This window comes from Silurus meridionalis, chromosome 22, assembly GCF_014805685.1.
Source record: "Silurus meridionalis isolate SWU-2019-XX chromosome 22, ASM1480568v1, whole genome shotgun sequence".
Lineage (NCBI taxonomy): Eukaryota > Metazoa > Chordata > Actinopteri > Siluriformes > Siluridae > Silurus > Silurus meridionalis.
This window is the reverse complement of record NC_060905.1, coordinates 15309787-15334103: the sequence shown is the minus strand read 5'-3', so window position 1 is coordinate 15334103 and position 24317 is coordinate 15309787. Positions and strand designations below refer to the sequence as shown.

The window sequence follows — 24317 nt, the reverse complement described above, 5'->3', positions numbered from 1 at the left end:
ATTTGAGATAACAGAACATCGCATTTGATTGCTTCTATAATGCTTTACTACTTGTTTTATACATCATTGTGCATTTACATTTATGACATTTAGCAGATGCCCTTGTCCAGAGCGAGTACAAAAGTGCTATTCAATTACCTCTTTCTACCCCACTGTAAAGTAGAAAGAGGTAATTGAATAGCACTTTTGTACGTCGCTCTGGCCATGGGCATCTGCTAAATACTTTAATACTCTTTTAAATAATTTATATCCATTATTATTACTTATATCTCTTCAAAACCACCATTGGTTTTCACAAGACACCTTATACTGTATAAGGACAATGATTTTTACACAGAATTCTTTTTTAATTGTTAAGTTAAGTTATTATTGAACTGTTTCTTTTTCTCCAGCCAGTGCCATTACAAGGAAGCTATTGTGGTTGTGTGGGTTTCTGAAGCAAACTGTTTCTGCACAAAGCCTTTACAGTAGATGAAGAGAGGAAGAACAACAGTGCCATCTAGTATTGAAATGCTTCATGTTTCTCACTGCTTATACTTTAAATATATGACACTATTCAGGTGTTATTATAAAAAAAATGACAGTCACAGCACACTTAGTACTCACACTCAAATTTCAGAGCCAACATACCTACTGACTTGTTTGTTGGTGAATTGGAGGAAACCAGAAATGCCTGGGGAAACCCTTGTGAAAACAAGAAGGACATGCAGAAAACAGAGAGTTGTTGCTTGGAATCTGAACCAAAGGTTTTTAAATAAGTACTAGAAGGAAAGCGGAAAATGTATTGATTTTTTGAGAATTTGGTGATGATGATCATACCATTGGCTATACATTTATTTTGACGTATTTGGATAATCCACTTTTAAAGGATGGCAGAGGATTTTAATGCTTTGTAGCAGGATTACAAGCACTAAAGTGTGTGATTTTGTGCAATGTTTTAGCCCCGAAACCTGGTTTCTCTCAGTAGGTTAAAATGGCCATAAGTCTTATATGTTTTATTAAATTGTGAGGTAAGTACTATTTTTAAATAAAAAATGAGTGTCCTACAGGAAAAAAGCTTAATTAGAAAAACTGAGATTAAAATAATTTTCACAAACTTCTCCAATTATTTTGGAATTGACTGAATGTGCGAATAAAAACACAGCAAGACCTCTTCAGATTACAACAGCACAAGAAATTGTTGTCTCACCCCATTCAGAGACCTCAAAGAGATGCAATCAACAGTGTCATAGTATAATGTGATGTCTGTCACATATCATGAGTGCTGTATAACTGTATATGCATGCATCAATACGGAGTGACCACTGTCTGGTAGTCCATGTCCAGCTCACAGCATTCCTCAGGACCAAATGGATTGTCCTCATCTCAAGAGTTTTAACCTTACGCCGAATTGTCATAGCTCTTCAAAAGGGCACTACTCATAATCAGACTCCTTTTTCATTTGTAACTCTCTGTATCTCCAGCAGTCATTCCTTGCTGAATTAAGGACAAATAAGGCATTTGATTCACAGGCACTTCTGAAAGGCCCATGGCTTCAAGCCTGAGGGATCACTATTGATCACCACCAATTGAAACAGCTTGATAAGAAAAAAGAAAAAAAAGTCTTTTCATTACTGCCCACCTTTTATAACTACCAAAAATTATTTACCAAGTGGCAAGGGCAAGCGGTGGGTTTAGAAAGTCAACTATGAAGTATTGCAGAAAAATATGATAAAATATGACATTATTACAACCTCCGCCCACTTAAACAGATTTTGTTCTAGTGCCAGAGCGCAAAGAGTTGGAACAGCAGTTTTCAAAAACATCAAATCCCACTTGGAGATGTCTCACCATCCCAAAGGGCAATTTTCTAAGGTTTGCCAATTTTCAAACAGGATTTTTAGGTGATTTATTTTCATCCTGCTTGGGCTCACTGACTTCATAGAACACCATGTTGAGACTGTCCTCAGCATGGCTATATGGCCTCCCTGAATACAAAAGAAGTGTTTCAGATGAATGGATGAATCCTGGAGTTAGGCATAATAGAAGAGTCACAAAATGATTTAAACAACCCTGTTGTACTTCTACTCAGAGCGGATAAGGTTGTCACTTTCCGCAAGGTGAATCCAATTACAGGCTTCATATTACAAGCTCTTGTAGTGGCTATATGTGACCCATATTTTAGTCAGGGTTTGATCAAGAGTTTATTTGGTGAGTTATTTTATGCCCAATAAAACAGCTCTTTACATTTGGGTTCCATTTGTTACTCTTCATTTGTCAGAAAGAACCGACTATGACTAATGGATTGAGTGCTACAGCTCCATTGTGTATACAATATATGAATAATAACAATCTATAGTCAAGACTGTCAGTATTTAGGGAAGTCCATTAGCCAGCCTAATGATTAACCCTGCAAAATATGTGACTGGCCAAGTATGTAGGCTTCCTCTTGGGTCCCAATGTCAACAGAATGTGAAACAGTTTTTGGGACTTAGGATAGTTATTATACTAGTGGTATGGTTGATTATTTGAACTTCACCAGCCCACCATCACACTCAAGGTAGGGGCAAATCCAATCTTGTTGTCAGAGCAGTCTCACCTGGAAGTGTTAAAATTGTTAAATTTGGTGAGGTGTGAGTCCAGGGGGATGTAGCCTCATTTCCCTGGACTAATCTTTCTTTTGAGTTAGTCAAAGGGCTGTTCTGTCTCAGGTGGTGGATGAAGAGAAGTGCCAAGTAATGTAGATGGACTGCCAAGTAATCAATTGGAAGCTCTCTGTGTATGAGTGAAAGTACAACATCCAAAAAAAAAGAAGTGTCTGACAATCTTGTGGGCAGTGCTCATTAGCCTGAGGGGTGTATTGACTAAAGTGCCGAAGGCCATGTTAGGTGCTCTTTCTCTCTTTTTCTTTTTCTCGCTCGCTCCCCCTCTCTCTCAAAAGTTCACATATATACTGATATGTTTCCTGAACTGCATACTTTAAACATCACAAGCTTTATTATTTACATTACAAGCATTTTATTTAGCTTTTTTTTTTTATTATTTTCCGAAATCTAATCAGAATTAAAACTTATGGTTTCTTAGCATTGACTATGTTCTCTTTTTGCTTTTATGACTCATTGCATTTAAGTTAAAACAAACTCCACATGGCGTAAAACATGATGATCCATTTCAAATTATAGGATTTAATCTTCAAGATGTCATTTTGGTCAAGATCACAAATGTGCTTGCTTTGAAATAGTGAGCTTGAAATCCAGATGTTGCACATTTAGTCTTTTTCTCTTCAAATGTTGAAAACAAAATAAAATATATTTTCAGTATGGACAGAGTGCTGCAAATAATAACATTTTTCTTCTTTTTCTTCTTTCGGCTTCTCCCATTAGGGGTCACCACAGCAGATCATCCGTCTCCATACCCCCCTGTCCTCTACATCTGCCTCTTTCAAACCAACTACCTGCATGTCTTCCCTCACCACATCCATAAACCTCCTCCTTGGTCTTCCTCTTTTTCTCCTTCCTGGAGGCTCCATCCTCAGCAGTCTCCTACTGATATACCCCATGTCCCTCCTCTGCACATGTCCAAACCATCTCAATCTCACCTCCCTCAACTTGTCTCCAAAACGTCATACATGTGCTGTCCCTCTAATAAACTCATTTCTAATCCTGTCTATCCTCGTCACTCCCAACGAAAACCTCAACATCTTCAGCTCTGCTACCTCCAGCTCCACCTCCTGTCTTTTACTCAGTGCCACTGTCTCTAAACCATACAACATCGCAGGTCTCACCACAGTCCTATAAACTTTCCCTTTCACTCTTGCAGATACTCTTCTATCACAAATCACTCCTGCCATTCTTCTCCACCCACTCCACCCTGCCTGCACTCTTTTCTTCACTAACTTCTTTTCTTCTTCTTACTTCTCTAACACACTCTCCATTGAGTGTCTTCTGCACTGTTGACCCAGGTACCTGAACTCCTCCACCTTCTCCACCTCTTCTCCCTGCAACAGCACCACTCCACTACCCTCCCTCTCATTCACACACATGTACTCTGTCTTACTCCTACTGATTTTCATTCCCCTTCTCTCCAGGACATATCTCCACCTCTCCAGGCTCTTTTCAACCTGCTCACTACTCTCACCACAAATAACAATATCATCCGCAAACATCATGGTCCATGGAGACTCCTGTCTGACCTCGTCCGTCAACCTGTCCATCACCACTGCAAACAGGAAAGGGCTCAGGGCCGATCCTTAATGCAGTTCCACCTCCACTCTAAACCAGTCTGTCGTTCCTACTGCACACTTCACTGCTGTCACACTGTCCTCATACATGTCCTGCACCACCCTCACATACTTCTCTGACACACCAGACTTCCTCATACAATACCACAATTTCTCTCTCTGCACCACAAGAAGCGTAAACTCTGTTAATATTAATTTAGGTCTTGCTTTGATTCAATAAATATCCTTTTCCACATCATAATAATAAGATTAATAAAATAAAAATACTGTTAAGTGCAAAATTTGCATTCCTCATAGTTTCTACATGAGAATGCTCCCTCTATTTTCTGTCTGATTCTGTTTTTGCTTGATTCAATATTTTCCTGTGCACTGGACTGTATTGGTGCACATGCGAATATCATTGTGAAAGCGTAAACTCTGTTAATATCAATTTAGATCTTGCTTTGATTTAATAAATATCCTTTTCCACATCATAATATCAGAGCTAACATTTGTCAGTAACACAACAGATTAGCATAGACTGGATTGCTCTGTTTTTCTTTGGTCTTCTCTCACTGTCTTTAAATACTATTGATCTATGATTAATCTCCTTTGAATCCTCTTCGAGTGATAACACCGTATTTAACCTTTATTCATGAGCTCTGTTGAACACTCCTGCCACATTTGCAAGTCTGATGCATGCAGATGACTAAAACTTTCAATCCCCTGTGTGAAAAGTAATAATTCTGCCGTTAGTCCTACCGAATGAATTTTCTTACGACTTTAAACACAGGAATAGTGTTAGAGGGAGCATTAGCAACTCAAATCTAATAGATATTTTTTAATCAAAAGTTTAAAAAAAATGACTTAGGATTATTTAGGATTTATTTTGTTAAACATTTCTTGATAAATGGAAATTCTTAAGCATAATGAATATATTTTATTTATACTGTATGTGGTATGTATTGGTCTTTTTATGTGCTTTATCTTAAATCCTTAGATTAGTTTTACATTTTAATTTACATTTTAATTTTTATATATATATATATATATATATATATATATATATATATATATATATATATATATATATATATATATATATATATATTTGTCTATAAGGGATTCACATAATTGCTCATAGGTGTGTGTGTGTGTGTGTGTGTGTGTGTGTGTGTGTGTGTGTGTGTAATATATATATATATATATATATATATATATATATATATATATATATATATATATATATATATATATAATGCCATATAGACAAACGAGGCATATGCAGAATTGTATTATTAATAAGTCAGTTTACTGTCTCTTTGGGGTTCTGCATATGCCTCGTTTGTCTTTATGGGATTCACATAATTGCTTATAGGTGTGTGTGTGTATGTGTGTGTGTGTGTGTGTGTGTGTGTGTGTGTGTATACACAGTGGCCTGCAACGAATTGTCATCTCATCCACGTTGTGTGGATAATAGGAATAAATATATGAAACCACAAATCATTGCAATTCAGAGTATAATATTCATTATCAGAATAAAAAAATGGCCTGACCATCCTGGAAAAAAAATCATATATTGATTTTATGCGGTAAATAGTACAAATAAATTGAAAGACATAAAGTATTAAATTCAATGTACTTGAATAATCTTCCCCTGAATGTTCCAATGGGTTCCGATGTGTTATTGTGCGTTGAAACAATGAATAACTAAATATTTTCAATGTTGGTATAATAATTTTTATATTTTTATTTGGTATAAAAAAGTTTTTTTTTGTTTGTTTAGTTGTTTTATTTATTTATTTATTTATTTTTTACAAATTATGCACTTAAAAGAAATAGCCTTTTCCTGGGGTGTTCCTGTTTGTTTGTGTTTTTATTTTTTTATTTTTTAATCCAATCTATGAGTGCCACCAAGTGGTGGATTGTGATAACTGAATTTATACTTTTTTTTTTGTTTTTAAGTAATGGTGCTTTATAATTGTCATATGCACATTAAATTACACTCAAATTCTTTCTTCGCATATCCCAGCGATGTTAGGAAGCTGGGATCAGCCATGATACAACACAGAGGGTTACGGGCCTTGCTCTAAGAGTGTCAGCTTGGCAATACTGGGGGTTGAACACATAACCTTCTGATCAGTAACCCAGAGTTCCTAATGCTTTATAATCACCCCCCAGAATGACTTACCAACCATAAAACATAAAAAAAAAAAAAATAACATAAAAAAAAATGTATCCTCCAAAAACATAAAAAAATGTATCCTCTATTATGAAATTAAGAATAAAGAATTAAGAACAATTATAATGATAACAAATATTACAATGATATAATAAATACGAATAGCTCAGTTAGCTGTTTATTGTGTAGCAGGAAAGTTGTGTCCAAGAAAGTCAGTGACCCAGTAATATAGACTTCTCTTATACTTCTCCTATAGTCTTTCTTTTTTTCTTTTTATTTTTTTATGGGGGTTTTTTGTTTGTTTGGTTTTTTTTTTTTTTTTTTTTTTGGGGCGCCTGATATCTTTAAGGAGATGTCTATTGTAATTGAAGGAGCCTTTATTTCCGTCTACATAACAAGTAAATAGCTAAATACTTTTACTGATTATATTAACACCACAAAGGGAAGCCTCAGTTCTTGCACAATCGATTTGGCGCACACGCCTGGCCTTCACATTTCTCATCTGTTGAACATTCATCTCTGTTTCTAACCACAAGAGGAGGCTACTGCCTCACTCACACAGCATGCTACAGGGCAGAACATGGGTAGACAATGGGCAGAGATGCAGTGCTTTGGGTGTTTGCATAGAATACTTAACCACAGGTTTCTAAAAGGTAATGCAAAATGTAAGCAACTTATCAACAATGTAAAAAAAAAGATATTCATCATAACAATCTTGCAATTATTTTTTTACTTTACAGTATTGTAGTATTGTGTGCTGCGTTAAGCCGTCTGTTTCTCTTCTCCTTTCCTGTCTGGTGAAGTCATTATGAGAAAACTTTTTCTGAATAGGGGGATGATGTTTAATGCTTCTCATACCTTACCACCGAGCTACTAGGGATTTTTGACCTGTGTGCTTAAAGAACCAAACCGAAAAACAAAAAGGAAACAGGCCAAATAGTGCTGAAATCTTATTTAGTGTTGTTCTTTTAAACTGATCATAATCATATTGTTGAGAGTAAGATTTCAGTGCATATAGTTTGCTTCTGAGAATAAAATATACCCATGCAATAAACTAGGGGTAGAACAGGAGAACGGAGGTGCCCCTCCTTTAGTTCACGTGAGAGGCAATTGAAGCTCGACTGTGTGTACAGTACTGTGATTGAATAGAAAACATTCATATGTAAATATAAATTGATAAATTCTTAATAAAAAATGATTGAATTGTTTTAAAGGGTTTTACTGTATCACGTATATTTACTGTAAACTTTACTAAGTATTCCCAGGATTCTTTTTTCAGGCTGATCCTCACTTATTTAACTACAAACCATTCTGAATGTTTTCCCTGTAGTTACTAGAGAATGCATACTTTAGTAGGTAATTAATAATAATCTTTAAAATAAATCATTCATGATTAAAGGTTTTACATAAAACCCTACAACAGAATGATTCCTTATCAGGTTTCGATCTACTAGCTCTTTTTAATTTGGAGTTTAATTGGCTATACGTTTTTATGGGTTCTCTGTGCATGTTGGACCCTGTGTCTATGGGCTTCCCCAGGGTTCTCTGTTTTTCACACATCACAACAACATGCCTGTAGCATCAGCTACGATAAATTGTCCCCAAGTGTGAAAGAGATGAAGAGGTGAAGACATATCTTGCTGTGAATATATATGAGCAGATCATGTGTTTGAGTTGATCTTTTTTAATTAATTAATTTATTATATATTCCAAAGATGATGTACATTCTTTCAGGCAGTTTGTTAACATGATATAAGAAATAAAATCTTGTAGCTACCATGTACATGGTTATTGTAAGAGAGCATGAGCACGTTACATGTTCTTTTACATGCCAGGAATATTTTAACGAGGAGCTCATTTAACAGCTTACACCCGAGCCATCTTAGGATTCCTCAAACTTTCTTGACTAGTTCCTAGGGAAACACTCTCTTGTTTGGTTTTTCGAAATATATACTGTATAAAGGTTTCCACAGATGAACAAATTAAAGAACATTACAGGTTTAGAAAAAAAAGCTTTGTTATCACTCTGGACAAACACTTAAGGGCTCAGTATTTCCCTATCAGAAAAGGTTCCACACTAGAACCCTAAGTGTAGTTTTTAAGTGAACAGAAAATTATAGATGTCTTGCAGTGATTACAGGAAGCTTGTAATGTCTGCCTTTAATTACTTGGCTTTTTAATCTTTTGGAAAGACATAAAATAAAGTCTAAAATGGACCTTAAGACTATCCAGCATTGTATGAACCTTACTGAACTCTTACCTGTTATGATGTTACCTACTGCACAGACCTTTCTGCTACAGTCTTTTTTTAAACAAAAATTTAGTTTATTTATTTTTATATTCCAGCACTTCTTCCCTCAGAACCACCACTTCTTCAATTGTTCATCCATTACTGTTTTTCTATCTAGCCCTATTTTTCAATCTTATACCATTCTGCTTTTCTATCTAATACCATTCTTCCATCCAGTACTATTATTTCATACAGTACTGTTCTTCCTTCCAATATTGTTCCTCAATCTTCAATATTGCTCTTCAATACAAAACATTTATGTTCTTTCATCCAAATACTGTTCATCCTTCTAGTACCATTCATCCATTCAGTACCGCTTTTCCAACCAATACTGTTCTACAATCAAATACGTTTCTGTTCTTCCATCCAAATACTGTTCATCCATCCAATACCATTTTTCCATTCAGTACAGTTCTTCCATTCAAACCCATTCTTCTATCAAATACCGTTCATCCATCTAGTACTGTTCTTCCAGATGTTCCTTCGTTTCAATGTTCTGTTTTCCTAGTGCTCCTGAATATTTTTGAACCTATATAATTATCCTCCAGTTTTGCTCTCATCTCACTGTCACAGACGTATGTACCGTACTATTGCATTGATTTGTTGTGCACCAAAGACCTAAACCCATCACATGTCCTTCAAAATTACACAAGTAATATAGAACAATGATGATAAAAACCCATGTGTGTAGATTGGTATACAGAAGACACTGTTATGTCCCAACATTGAGACCTATTATCTGGAATTTTTAGATCATAGTTAAATGTAAGAAAGTCTGTTAATAACCATTTCAATAAGCTTAATTTTCCTCAAGTCAACATGGTTTTCATGACTTCTCTCAAGCCACCTTACATGAAAAATGGTGTTTAAGGGGTTCTTTCAGATGTTTATATACAACAAAATCTCTGCTTTATGTTAACATCCTGACCTGACACTCCAGGCAAAAAAACAAGGCTAAAAAACAAGGTTTGGTTTGAAAATGCTATTTAAAGTGTATAGGAAGCTACTCACTGACCCTGTCACTCCCTCTAACCCAACATCCACCACATCATATGCCTCAGTAATGAACAACTTAGAGGGCAAAGAGTAAGAGAGAAAGAAAGAGAGAGAGAGAAAGAGAGAGCCCAAGCGAGACAGATGCAGAGAGCAGGAAAAAATGCAGCTGAGGAGAGGAGGTATGAGAGACAGGGAGGGGAGAGAGAGAATGAAAAAGACAACGTGGCAAAGAAGACGCAATGTGGAGTAGTTTTTTGGAAATGGTAAAATGACTGAAGGTGAAGGTTCACCTGAGGTGGCACAGTGTGAACTAAAGGCTTGAATTAAACCAACTATAATGAAAATTAAAGCATTGATTATTATTATGAGTAGTTTAAAAAGTCCTATTTGTATTCTCGTATGTATAAGACAGAACTAACAAATTGTCTAGACTTTAATTGACACATTTGCTGCTGTGATCTCCCTGAATTTATCCTAAAAGAATTGTAAATAAATTGAAAATGTAATTTTTAATGCATTGCCCCAACCATACCTTTTTCTTCACTGTTGTATTTTTTAAATATTTGAGTTTTCAAAATTGTCTGACAATGAAGTGATTACAGTTGCATCAGTTATGATGTTGGCAAAGATAAAACTAAACATATATATATGGTTTCTGGTCTCTAGTTTTATAAACTCGTAAAGATTAGATAGAATCAGAAAGTGTGATTGCCTATGGTATTAAAAATTTAATATGTCCAATGTCACAGTGTCACAGCTCCAAGTTTGATCCTAAGCTCAGGTTGCTATTTGTGTAGAATTTCCTGTACGTCCTCATTCTCTGCATCAGTTTCCTTCTCCTGCAAACCATTTAAAATTATGATGTTGGTGGACTGGGGATTTTAATTATGAAACTGAAATCAAAGATACATTCCCAAATTGTGCCCAGGGTTTCCATGAAAGGCTCAGGATCCACCACAAGTCTGGCCAGGAAAAAGCAGCTGCTGTATATGAGTGAATAATTACATTTATTAATTTAAAGAATTACTTTACATTGCTCTAATATAGGAAATGTTCTATAAAAGGTTGTTTCCTGCAGCTGAAATGGCATCTCCTCTGGTTTCTCTGTAAAAAGCTATTGGTGATGGTAATAATGGTGCACAGTACAGTAAATAATATACAGTATTACTTAGTTGTACAGTAATATCTGAATGGAAAGCACATGGTTACTGTTTAATTGCAATGTACTTCAGCATTTACTTCAATTCAATTCAATTTGCATAAAATATTATTAAAATTATAATTCATTCAAATCATTTCATAATTGAAATGAAATTACATTTTAAGTTGTTGTTAAGCGTGATTTATTCGCTTAGTAAACTCATACTCAAACTCATTTTTTTGACTGGTAGATCTTATTTACTCCGCATTTTTTATTGAAATCTTTTATACTGGAAATGGTGTAGGTCTCTCTACATGCAATCACACTGCACATGCCTCTCAGGAAGGGAAGACTCTCTGAAGGAGTGTACAGTATGTACTGGACATTCTACCTGCCTCACTTCAAGAGACAAAAAAAAAATTCAACACATAGCCTAATTAAATATCAGATGTATTTAATAGTCATGAAATATTTAATAAAAAGTCTTATGACTTACAGAAATAAAATAAAAAATAAATGAATACTTTATGATTTTCCTTTATTAAGCCATTGCATACAAACATTGTCTTTGCTCTGTTTGCTAGAACAGACTTTAATATGAAAGTAAATTAGTTCACTTGTACTTACTCAGATGAATTGTTATAAAAAGTTAAGCTTTGGGTAGCCTATTTATTTGGTTTTTATTCAATAATTATTTAGTTAATTGTACAAATATTGAAGCAGAGGTCAAATTTGCTGTATAGCAGAAGGACAATATTTCTGTTTAAAGGTGTTACTTTGAAACTGAGCATAAATACTGCTTGTACATAATCTTTTAAGCCACTCAGCACTCTAATCCAATTACATTACTCAAAACATGCCTTTGGTGTAAACTTGTAAACTTGTAAACTAATGCAAAGTGACAGGGAAGCTCCCGTGTGGGGTGGGCAATGAGGACATGTTTCTCCTGTTTAAATGTAGGTAGGGAAAATACCAGAAAGTAGGAGTGTAGAGAACTTGATAACTTGATGAGCGAAGGCGTTCCGCTCAACTACAGTGAGAGTGATATACGCAAGCCCCACCTCCTAAATTATAGCCCCTTTTTTGATAAGAATTATTGCCACTCGGGATGTGGTATTCTCCCCGGAAGGGTCAGCAAGATGACCACAACATCTAATCAGGAGGAAGACAAGAATGTGATCATCTTTTCCTGTGATGCATGTACCTAAAAAACACTTAATTCCTTCCTTCAGTTGTGTATTTTTTCAAGGCAAATAGGCTGAGACACAGAGCAGGGAAAGAGAAATAGAGAGGCAGCGAGAGGGAGTATGGGAGGGAGGGGCAACAGCTTTTGTGCCTGTGGAAAATGAATCACAGGAGCTGAGGGGAGGAACAGAAAAGAAACACATCTGGCCAGAAAAGACAAAAGGAAAAATAGAAAACATTTGCATGCGTTATATCCCTTTTCCTTAAGTTCTTTTCATTCCTTCTCAGCTCTCTGGCTCTTGAATTTAGACCTTTGATTTAAACCCTACAACAAAAAATATCAGCAACAATTCACAATGACCTTGGCTTTGTTGATGTATGACTATTTTAGGTTGCTTTTGAAATACGCTTGAGTTATGAAGCATGGCATCCACTAGGACAGATCATATAAAAACTACTAGCTTAGGCCTTTTATAAATACTAACTCAGCCCTCACAGCTAATGTTATGTTTTTCTAGACTGGAGACTGTTGTCTTAAATTCTGACCTATCTTCCCCCTGAAGGAGGAGCTCAACAGCAACTCATACTGCAGCTGCAAGACTCCAAATCTTTTTGGCTCGGTTTGTATATCATTAGGATTTTTTCCTTCTCTTTCTGAAGATGTGTACAGCAAAGAGCAGGCCTTGAAATTCTTCCTTCGGACCTGCAGCCACGTCATCTACTGCTGAGACAAAAAGATTCATGCTTGAGAAAAGGGAAAAAAGGTTGAGTTGGCTCACCAACATCTGGCTTTCTTTCAACCATAACTGTCCACCTAAAACAAGAACATACTTTTGAAGTAGTTATTGAGAGAAAAACTAAATTATGAATTAAGATATTCAGAAGATAAAAAGAAGAAGCAAGCTAAATAGTCAAATAGAACCCTGAAATGATGAGGCGTGCTCCATCATTCAGATTCTCTTATTTGCTCTATGGTTATTTCAATTTAAATTTAGTCACCAGAGAGTGAATAGAATTAAATACATGGAACAAATGAGATAGAAAAAAAAGTGAAAAGGGGGGAAAGAGAGCATTCCAGACTTCTTGGAGTAAGCCCAGATGGATAAGAAGCTATGGATAGGATTTTTAAAGCACATCCAACTTCAACTATCCTGCCTCTTAAACCCATCTACCCCTTGTTGTTTTAGTGTTAGGTGAACTCTACCAACAAAAAAAGGCTATATTTATAATAGTTGAGAAATTATTAATATCAAATATTAATTCTATTAAAGTGAAGGAAATGTCCTGAAGCATCAAAACAAGAATTTAAAAAGTGTCCAACCTGCATAGAGAGTCGATAGAGTCAATAAAGGGTCAATGCATTATTGCATTATAAAGAATATTTCTGCATGTAATTACATTATACAAAGACTTTGCAATGATAAGAGGTGGATTTCAGACGCATCTGTGGTCACAGAGAAAGAATAATGCTCCCTTTGCGGCCTGCACCCAACCACATGTACACACACACTCACACACTGATCACCCCAGCTGAAGATCAGATGAGAGAAAACACAGCGGCCATGTTGTGAACTAGCAAAGGGGAGGTCTGGATCTCGCTTAACTATTGAGTGTGTTTGTCTAGCGGCCCCTGGGACAAGCAGAGGAAACAGCACTGCGTCCAACTCTGCAAGATTTCTCCTGCTGGATGCAGGCTAAGCAAATAACCACTCAGTACCTCACCACAGCTACTCAAACCTCACAACTTTACCTGAGAACAGCACAGAAAGTGTGAACGTGCTTCATCTTAAGGATTCGTCAGAATGGGAGGCAGAGAAAAGGAGAGGTAGAGGGGTGAAGACTAGAGTTCACAAGTAGATAAATTCCAGTGTAGCGTGTAGAAGCTAGCCAAGCCGTGCCAGTTTTTACCCTGCAGGCACATAGGCAATGTTTTACATCTGTCAATGTGAACATTTTATTCAGGAATGACGCCAAGGTTGATGACCAAATGCCCAGTAATAGACAGTCACAAAAAAACAGACACCAAGATTAATCATAGTAGCACACAGAAACCTTTAAATTCAGCAAATGATTATCTTAATTTCTATTCAGTCTGACTTTCTCCAAATACTCCACATTATATAAAATAAATAATTATATAATATAAATAAATGTGGTATAATCCAATTGAATTAAACTATATTAATATCTGAAATCCAGGATTATGAAAGCATTCACAGGTCAGATAAATTAATAATTGGTTTAATTTTATTTCACTGCAATTATATCCTTTTTTATAATATTGTAAATTATTTAATTTTATTTATTTTTATTTGTATTCCCTAGCTTTTGTACAGTACATGGTTATGTGTATGACAAATACAGTTTGAAGTTGAATTTGAAATATTAAGTGGTCATTTGATTTCTTGATTTGTTAAATACATTCAGGCATCAACTAGTCATGTTTTTCTAATTTCAGTTTTTTACCCAAGGCTTAGTTAGCCATAGTTCTGCTAATGGAGTACTAATAGCAGTAACAACACTGTATCCATTAACAGTACAATGTACATTAATGTATAATTCAACTATACATTAAATGTACATCAGTTTTCTAACATTAAAACTTTTTTTATATATAAAGAACAAGATGCCATAAGTTTTATTTGATCAAAAATTGTACAACACAATTTGCAATAATTGTATTATTAGGTGTGGGTTATATGGCATGCCCATTCAGTCCCATTTAATTATTATAGAATGCTGTGAATCAATAAATCAATAATTTCTTAAGGTGAATTAAAAAAATAAATAAATATAAATATAAATATATATATATATATATATATATATATATATATATATATATATATATATATATATATATATATACAGGGAGTGCAGAATTATTAGGCAAGTTGTATTTTTGAGGATTAATTTTATTTGAGGATTTAATTTGAACAACAACCATGTTCTCAATGAACACAAAAAACTCATTAATATCAAAGCTGAATATTTTTGGAAGTAGTTTTTAGTTTTAGCTATTTTAGGGGGATATCTGTGTGTGCAGGTGACTATTACTGTGCATAATTATTAGGCAACTTAACAAAAAACAAATTTATACCCATTTCAATTATTTATTTTTACCAGTGAAACCAATATAACATCTCAACATTCACAAATATACATTTCTGACATTCAAAACCAAACAAAAACAAATCAGTGACCAATATAGCCACCTTTCTTTGCAAGGACACTCAAAAGCCTGCCATCCATGGATTCTGTCAGTGTTTTGATCTGTTCACCATCAACATTGCGTGCAGCAGCAACCACAGCCTCCCAGACACTGTTCAGAGAGGTGTACTGTTTTCCCTCCTTGTAAATCGCACATTTGATGATGGACCACAGGTTCTCAATGGGGTTCAGATCAGGTGAACAAGGAGGCCATATCATTAGATTTTCTTCTTTTATACCCTTTCTTGCCAGCCACGCTGTGGAGTACTTGGACGTGTGTGATGGAGCATTGTCCTGCATGAAAATCATGTTTTTCTTGAAGGATGCAGACTTCTTCCTGTACCACTGCTTGAAGAAGGTGTCTTCCAGAAACTGGCAGTAGGACTGGGAGTTCAGCTTGACTCCATCCTCAACCCGAAAAGGCCCCACAAGCTCATCTTTGATGATACCAGCCCAAACCAGTACTCCACCTCCACCTTGCTGGCGTCTGAGTCGGACTGGAGCTCTCTGCCCTTTACCAATCCAGCCACGGGCCCATCCATCTGGCCCATCAAGACTCACTCTCATTTCATCAGTCCATAAAACCTTAGAAAAATCAGTCTTGAGATATTTCTTGGCCCAGTCTTGACGTTTCAGCTTGTGTGTCTTGTTCAGTGGTGGTCGACTTTCTGCCTTTCTTACCTTGGCCATGTCTCTGAGTATTGCACACCTTGTGCTTTTGGGCACTCAGTGATGTTGCAGCTCTGAAATATGGCCAAACTGGTGGCAAGTGGCATCTTGGCGGCTGCACGCTTGACTTTTCTCAGTTCACGGGCAGTTATTTTGCGCCTTGGTTTTCCACACGCTTCTTGCGACCCTGTTGACTATTTTGAATGAAACGCTTGATTGTTCGATGATCACGCTTCAGAAGCTTGGCTATTTTAAGACTGCTGCATCCCTCTGCAATATATCTCACTATTTTTGACTTTTCTGAGCCTGTCAAGTCCTTCTTTTGACCCATTTTGCCAAAGGAAAGGAAGTTGCCTAATAATTATGCACACCTGATATAGGGTGTTGATGTCATTAGACCACACCCCTTCTCATTACAGAGATGCACATCACCTAATATGCTTAATTGGTAGTAGGCTTTCCAGCCTATACAGCTTGGAGTAAGACAACATGCATAACGAGGATGATGTGGTCAAAATACTCATTTGCCTAATAATTCTGCACTCCCTGTATATATATATATATATATATATATACACACATGTACTACATGTACTGTAATACATGTATACCAGTGTTTTGTAGCCATTATTGGACTACTTTGATAAATTATATTAATAGTAAAACGCATTATGTTATTAATTTTGCTTAAAATAAAATGCACAGTCTAATATATCAATGAGCAGTAACCAATTTCTATTTCTAGTATAAACTGTTATTTCACCATTGCATTATCCTCACTCTCAAACTACCCATTAAGACCACTAGTTTGACTACTGACTATGACAATGCCGTTTAAAAATGATCCCCCAGACAGCTTTGATTCAGTCAAAGTTTAATAATTGTTTAACTATAGGCTTGGGTGTAGGAACTAAATGAATGCATCTGATTTACCTCAAGTCTGTAATAGAAACATTTATTATAGCAGACGGCTTTAATTCTATGTTTTTGCATTTCTGCTGCCTTGTATCTTAGGAGACATGATTAAGATATTTAACTGTGAGTAATTGCACATGATGAAGCGATCTGAAACTCATGCACAAAAACCAATCATCAGCGTGAAATGCCTCTGCTTAGAACACAGAACATTGAATGACCTTATATTTTCCATTATTTTTACCAGCTATGTATTGCATGCATTGTGATGTTCATTCATTTGCTATAATAGCACCTCTAGTAACAGCTCATTTAAACAGATTTTTATAACAAATTTTTATAATAAAAATTCCATGTTAGACGTTTTATGGATAAATACGTTTATTAAATAATTTCTTATAAAAGTAGATAGATCGTAAGACTTATTTAGTCACCATCACGAAGTACCAATACTGTGTAACTTTTCCACAAAATATACTGCACAACAGTTGCTTCCTGTCTGCAAGTTTGTTTAAATAAGCAGAGTTCCAAGAGGGTTAGTATTTAAAATCACAGCAATGGAAGATTTCATTGTTTGTATCACTCTGCTTGTCTGTGCTCACTACATACATTTCTAATTCTAGCAATAGTTCATTACATAGAAACCTTTGCTAACTAGCTGTCAATCAGTCAGTGCGTTGATTGGGAGTAAGCGATGCTCCAATACTCCAGGCAAAAAAAAAAAAAAACGCAAAAAAATATTTAGACATAATGTGTCTGAAATCTCAGTAAGACAATATTGATTTATGGTTTATAGAATTAGAATGCATATGAAAAGCATTATAACACTCACAATCATGCTGATGTAGAGATTATAGTCAAGGCAACTAAATCACAGCCATGTAGATATTTGGTACATTGGCAATCCTGCTAATGACAGCAAACATGATCTGTCTTGACCTCAAAATAAACAACTTCTTTTGATAATTCCTAGAAGAGGCAACATGACATTGCTATACAACAGGACTCATCATTGTGATGCTTGCTATGAGACACTAATGATATGTCAGTCACATGATGCAGAGTTGCAAAAAAGTGCCACCCAGTTCTTACTTTCTACTAGTCTAAGATGTTTTAAACAAGTGTCCTGTTCTCTGTAATTAGCCGAGGTGGAGGGAGAAAGTGGATATTAACATGATAACACTGTTCTTTTCATTCAGTTCAGCAATATTAGGTATTTGACAGTGATTTTAAATGCTAACATAGTTATAGTAGAGAATAAGTCAACCAATTACAAACAAAGTGCAAACTTTTTTTTTATAATATTAAAATTGTCTTGTATCTCATACTTTCTGCTTATAAGGAGACATTTTGCTTTGATTACTGTACATTATTTTCTTCAGTCTAAAATTCATAATGCACCAATTTGAACAATAACAATGATCAAATATAACCCTGACTTTTTGAGCACAGAGGAATGAAGCTAGAGAACCAGAGAATGGGTGTAATTTGAGTGAGACCAATCTGCCACAGCACCAGTTAGGGCTTGTCCTTACACACTTCATAACCTGAGGGTGTGTATTCTCCATTCTCTACTCTAAGTTCCTCTAAACTTGTCTTTACTTTTCATGAAAGAACACTGGCAATGGTGCAGTTCTTTTCATTGAGTTCAGTGCAGTAATGGAGTTCAGTGCAATTCTAAAAGCCACCTTGAATTTGATTCTACTGTAATATTTTATTATATTTTATGCATTAATTTAATTCACTTCTATTTTATTTCTTTAGCACTTTTAACAATGACCATTGCTACAAAGCAGCTTTATAGAATTGGCAAATGTGCAGAAGATGAAGTCAAGGATGTAATATTACAAAACAATGTTGAGACATTCACACTTTCTTTAAAGAAGAAAACAACCATAAATAGTCACTAAATCAATGTGTTTTGTACTCTGTATATAGTTATAAATCTCTCAATAAAAATATACTTGTATGTGAACTACATTAGCTAAACATAAATAGACAATGATGAACAGATCTCTTGACACATCAGCGCAATAGAAGGCATACTGGAAAAAAAATGTTATGGAAAAAAAAAATATGTGGACACACAATTCATAATTTTCTTTTTTTAAACATCCAATTACACATTTAGTCCCTGTTTGCTGTTTTAATAACCTCCACTCTTCTGAGAAGATGTTACACTACATTTCATGGATATTTGTGCTAATTCAATTAATCTACAAGGGTATTAGTGAAGTGAGGTACTGATGTAGATGAGGTGAGGAGGCCTGGGGTTTGGTCAGCATTTCAATTCATCCCAAAGATGTTCAATAGTGTGGAGATCAGAGCTCTACTGGACGAGATCTTCCACTTCAACTCACCAAAACCATATCTTCATGGAACTGGCTTTGTTCACAGGGGAATTACCATAGTTGAACTGGATTGCATCTCCTAGTTCAAGTTAAGGGAAAATTGTATATAACTCCAAATACTTCAACTTTGTAGAAACAGTTTGGGGAAGAACCACATATGGGTGGAAAAGTCAGGTGTTCCATTACATTTGTCCATATAGTGTAACTGTATTTGCCTTATGATTCTGAATGCCGAAAAACCACAGTTTACATGGTATAACAGCATGGTTAAATAGCATATCAGAAGTAAAGTGTGTTAACTATAGAACAGAAAGGAGTATATCTCTGTTATCAAATAAATGCTGGTTACTAATGATATATTGAAAATTAGTGTTGTGCCCGATCTCCCCCAAGCACGATGTAACATTCTTTCATCTTTAATTACAGTTCTCCCACTATATTTTTTGCTGAGGGCAGCTGTATTTTCTTGCCGTTTATTGAAGACTTCCAGTCACCCAGGACTGCAGGTGAGCACTGTGGGTGTCCTTATACACACAGGTCAGAGAATTAAGGATGAGACAAGGGGTTAAATAAAGATGAAATAAAGGCGTCTGTGATGTCTAGAGTGTGAATTGTTAACATTATGGCTGGCTCTCTGATCAGCAAGCTATCAGCAAGCACAGACCTTAAGTACACCCTGGAGGAAGACAATTGAAGGGTTAACGTTTGAAGTGTGCTGAAATGCACACGTGGAAAAAAATCTGATTTAAGATGGAATAGAAGGGAAATCATCTCCCATTCGACTCCTCCTCTTTTGTCTAACCTAGAGAAAAAAAGAGCTAAAGCTGTGTAGACACACCCAAGAGGTTTTTTTTCCCCCTTCAGATTGGAATGAGAGAAGCTTGAAGCGAGCTTGCGACTTTCTAAACCTATGACAAATCTGAAAATGGAGGTTTGTGTGGTGCAGAAACTCATCCAGTTGTTATATGGGACTGTGTAAAGGAATCATTGCATCAGATATATATGTATGCATTGATAATATTTGATTATAAAATCAAATAAAGTAAAAATAAATAGCAAAACACATATATCTCTTCATGGAAAGTATAATTTGAGATTTTTTTTTTTTTTTTTTAAGTAAGGAAGTAGTAGAAGATGGAGGGTTTGCGTTTTCAGACTGAAGTTATTCAAGTGCAAATCCTGCATTTCCCAACAGTTTTTAAGGAAAGATTTTACACTATTTTACGATCTATGTACAAAAAATGCAGAACTACAGCTGCATCATAAGTGAGATGCAAAGTACTAACTTGATGTAAATTTTACTGTGTTGATTACAGACCCATCACCTTGTCACTGTATGATTACAACCTCATCAAATGACCAGATACCTTCATTAGTACCATCACCTTGTCCTAGACATATAGTGAAATAATGAGCCTGAATTGTCAAAATGCTATTGTTTCTTGCTTATGGTTTGTCTGTCTCTGTTTAAAATAGGGATAGGCAGAGCGAATATGAGAGAGAAACACAGCGCTAGTGAGAGACTAGAAAAAGGCTAAAGATTTCAACCAGATGCTGTGGTTTGATGTTGGATAGCAGCCAGTAAGCATGTACTCATGCTGCAGCTATGTAGTGAGAGCAGCTCCCTCAACTCTTAACCCCCCCAACCCACCACCCACCCCAATAGGTTTCCACCCCTTCCCTTTATGTTATAACAACAGACCCTGAGACTTGTTTCTGCAGATAAAATTGACAACACAACACTTCACCCTTGAGTTAAAGCATTTGGAGCCATTACATGTGATGTGGCGTTTTTCCGCTTGCAGAGCTAAGATGTGATGTATGACTCCACTGTCTTTGTCAGCTCTGAATGTAACAAGAGCAACATGACCAAGATAAAATGCACTCTGCACATGAGCTAGCGGAGATCTGCGTCTTGAGAAATGTTTAGCTAAGAGATGTTTAAGAGCCAGGGCTGCTCCTCAACTTAGCAATGACCATGATTTTCCACTGTGTGAGCTTGCAGAGGAGAGAAGGGGAGGGACTAGACAAAGGAAGGTGGAAAAAAATACAGTCTACTGAAGTTCTCTACTGGAATTTCTGGCATCATCATCCAGACCTGCACATTTAACCAAAATGGTAGGAAAAATCAGAGGAAACTTCAGAAAAAACTGGAGCCCACGAGTGAAATATATGTAGACAATTACAAATCTGTAGTTATCTTCTGAGTACTAACTGTTGATAACATCCCAAACACAAATCAGTGCTGATGAATATTATTTAGAAGTTTTTGCTTAGAAATAATTATACAATTACAAACATACAGGAAGGGACTGATCCATTTTTAAGGTCCATGTGTCCTTGCATTCTTCCTCATAGATATAATATCTTCCAGGTGTCTTTGGGTTCATCTAACTGACCCAGGAACCTCACAAATGTCTGACCTTTACCCAAGCCTGAAATGTAAACGATTTAAAAGACATAAAAGCTTTTTTTTTTTATCTATGTAAAGTATTTTTGTATTATTGTATTGTATAGCTGTTAAAATTCATAAACTTTGGAATAAACAATTCTACATTGTAGTCATAAAAGTATAATGAGAGTGTGTATGTATATAAAAACAAATGTGTTGTGTTTTCAGTTTTACTACAATAGCTTAGCCTCCACAGCTTGCAATGCGAAGGCTTTACTACTGACTTGAACTTCACATAGCTTCTTACATGAAATGAGCAAGCTCTGCAAATGTTATCTTTCCATCTTTTGTACGAATTGTTTACGGAAATATGTCTGTTTAATCAGTATTATTGATTAGATACCCCAATACATCCAGGATAGTTTCAAGAAACCACACTTCACATTTGCCTCATTCTAATTGTAATGCTGAGAAATATCACAGTCTTGTGTTTACTTCAGTTATTAACCCAGGAATGCTAAAAATGTTGTGCACAATAATGTGCATCATTTATTTACATCTTGAAACACCAATCATGCACAGAAAAGCAACCAGTGCTCATAAGACAGATTTGCTGAGGCTAAATTAAAAACTCAAATATGTTTTCCCATTGCTTCACAATAATTGTAATCCAAAAATCTGAATTCTACATTTAATAAAGGTATGCTTTCTTAAATCTTTAGAAATATTAAATATAAGATTCCCATTCTTTTGGTATTAAACATTTTTGGGTTTAGATATTTTATGCCAAGCTGTGAATATTTCAAAGCCAGTGGAAGTGGAATTTTCAATCTTCTTGGTAACACATCTAAAGAAAATGGTGATATTCTTAGCAGTTGTTGCCACTATCGTTCAGCTTTCATTATATTTGCACATTAACTATACTTATACATTTTATAGCTGGCAAAATCATTAATAGTTACATGTAATGTTGTGGAGTAACATTTTACAATGGATATTTAAGCAGTTATTATCAGCTTCTCTAAAATTGCAGCTTGACTTTCCAGTTCAGGAAAATGTCCTGATTTAATACAGAACTGTGAGAATCTTGTTACAAAAATCTTTGGCATATCAATGATTAGACATTAGACATTTATTATTAGCATTAGATTATGTGAAGCGTTTACCTCTATAAAGTCCCTGCGCATGAGCTGTTAATATAGAAATGATAATGTACAGTATGATTGATTTGTATTACAAAGCATTTTTTACTGTTTCTACACAATAAATTTTAATGGAATTGTCACTACCAATCTTTAGTTCAGGTCTGTTCTTTAAACATTGCGAGCAGGAGTCACCTTGCCGGGTTTTATTTTTGGGAAAGCAGTACTTAGTGCACCATTTGTTTTCTATAAAGAAGTGAGGCAGTCATTAACTCGGCACAACTACCGGCTACAGTGTTTATCCTGCTTTCCGGGCTCTTTTTTCAGACAGTGCACGCCCCATCTTTCTGTCTCCAGAAAATATTGCAAAAACGCATGCCACATCATATAAGAAGAAGCACCAGGAGCATCTCAGAAATGTACTGTAATATTAATATCTGCTTAAGTTATTTCAACAAATAAAATGTTTTTCATATGCACACAGAAGATGGTTAATGGTAATTCATATGTCCTTTTGGAAAGCAATCCAAAAAAAAAACGACTGATCCAAGCTTTAGAAAAGATTGGAAAAAAATGGTCAGAGATGAGTGAAGTGCAAACAATTGTTACAAGTATAAATGACCACAAGTTAGCATTTGTTTAACTTAAAATGGAGTAAATTGTATTTAAAAAAGTCTGGCAGGATGACTCATTTATATTCATTGGATTTGACAGGTGCCCTTATTCAGAGCAACTTACGATTACACAACTCATTTACACAACTGAGCAGCTAGGAGGTTGTGAGCCCTGGGGACCAGGCAGCTGGGAATCGACCAGTAATTAGCAGCTTGATTGTTGAGGCTACATAAACCATAAACTTATTTACAATCAATCAACTTATAGTAAATATTGATTACTTGATATCAGTATCATACTGTGTAATATACTCTACTGTATGTCTACCTTAAGAAACAATGCAAAATTGCTCACAGAATAAAATTCTGTCTCTTTCCACCTGTGCCTTTTACAGAGAGTGGTGTGTGGAGCTTCGGGGTAGAAAATGGTGGCATCAGCACTGAATGTGTGAAGTTTAAAAGCAGACCATTAAAAGGAAATTGGTGAGGCAGGTGGGATAATCATTACAAACAGGTTGCAGACTCCCAGTCTTTTTCTCTCCACCAGTGATTTTTAACTCTAAGGTAAACTTTAGAGTCAACCAATGGGATGTAGGCTGTTTTTATATATTTCAGTCCCTGGCAAAATATTCTCATTATAATAGTTCAGAATGTAGAATTTCCAAAACCCTTAAAAAATTCTTAAGATTTTTTCAACTCCTAGTCCCTGAATAGGGGAACTATTTAATAATCTACATAAAACGTTACTATCTGATCAAAGGTGGTTCAAATAGAATCCTATTAGGAAATTAATAACCATTAACTACAAATGTATTATTTAAGGAAACATTTTAGTTTTTTCAGTCAAAGATCTTAAGAACAAGACCCTTCTGCATTTACCCAGTCACTGTATTATACTGTTACCGTGTAATTAGGTTAAGACATTTAGAAAAAGTAGTTAAAATGTGCACTCTTTCAAAACAGTGGTTGGGTTGTTCAGAAGGACAACACACAGTTGGCAAAGTTTTATTTGGAGCCTAAAGGAATCCCAAA

At 35.5% G+C, this 24317-nt stretch overlaps 1 long non-coding RNA gene across 1 annotated transcript in view; it reads left to right on the top strand.

Annotated features, from left to right (window-relative positions):
* Positions 1-21558, top strand: part of LOC124375990 — a 29244-nt gene extending 7686 nt beyond the window's left edge. The window contains exons 2-3 of the long non-coding RNA XR_006923755.1: positions 19564-19643; positions 20454-21558. This is a non-coding gene — a long non-coding RNA (uncharacterized LOC124375990). The remainder of the gene's footprint in view (positions 1-19563; positions 19644-20453) is intronic.
* The last annotated feature ends 2759 nt before the right edge of the window (positions 21559-24317 follow it).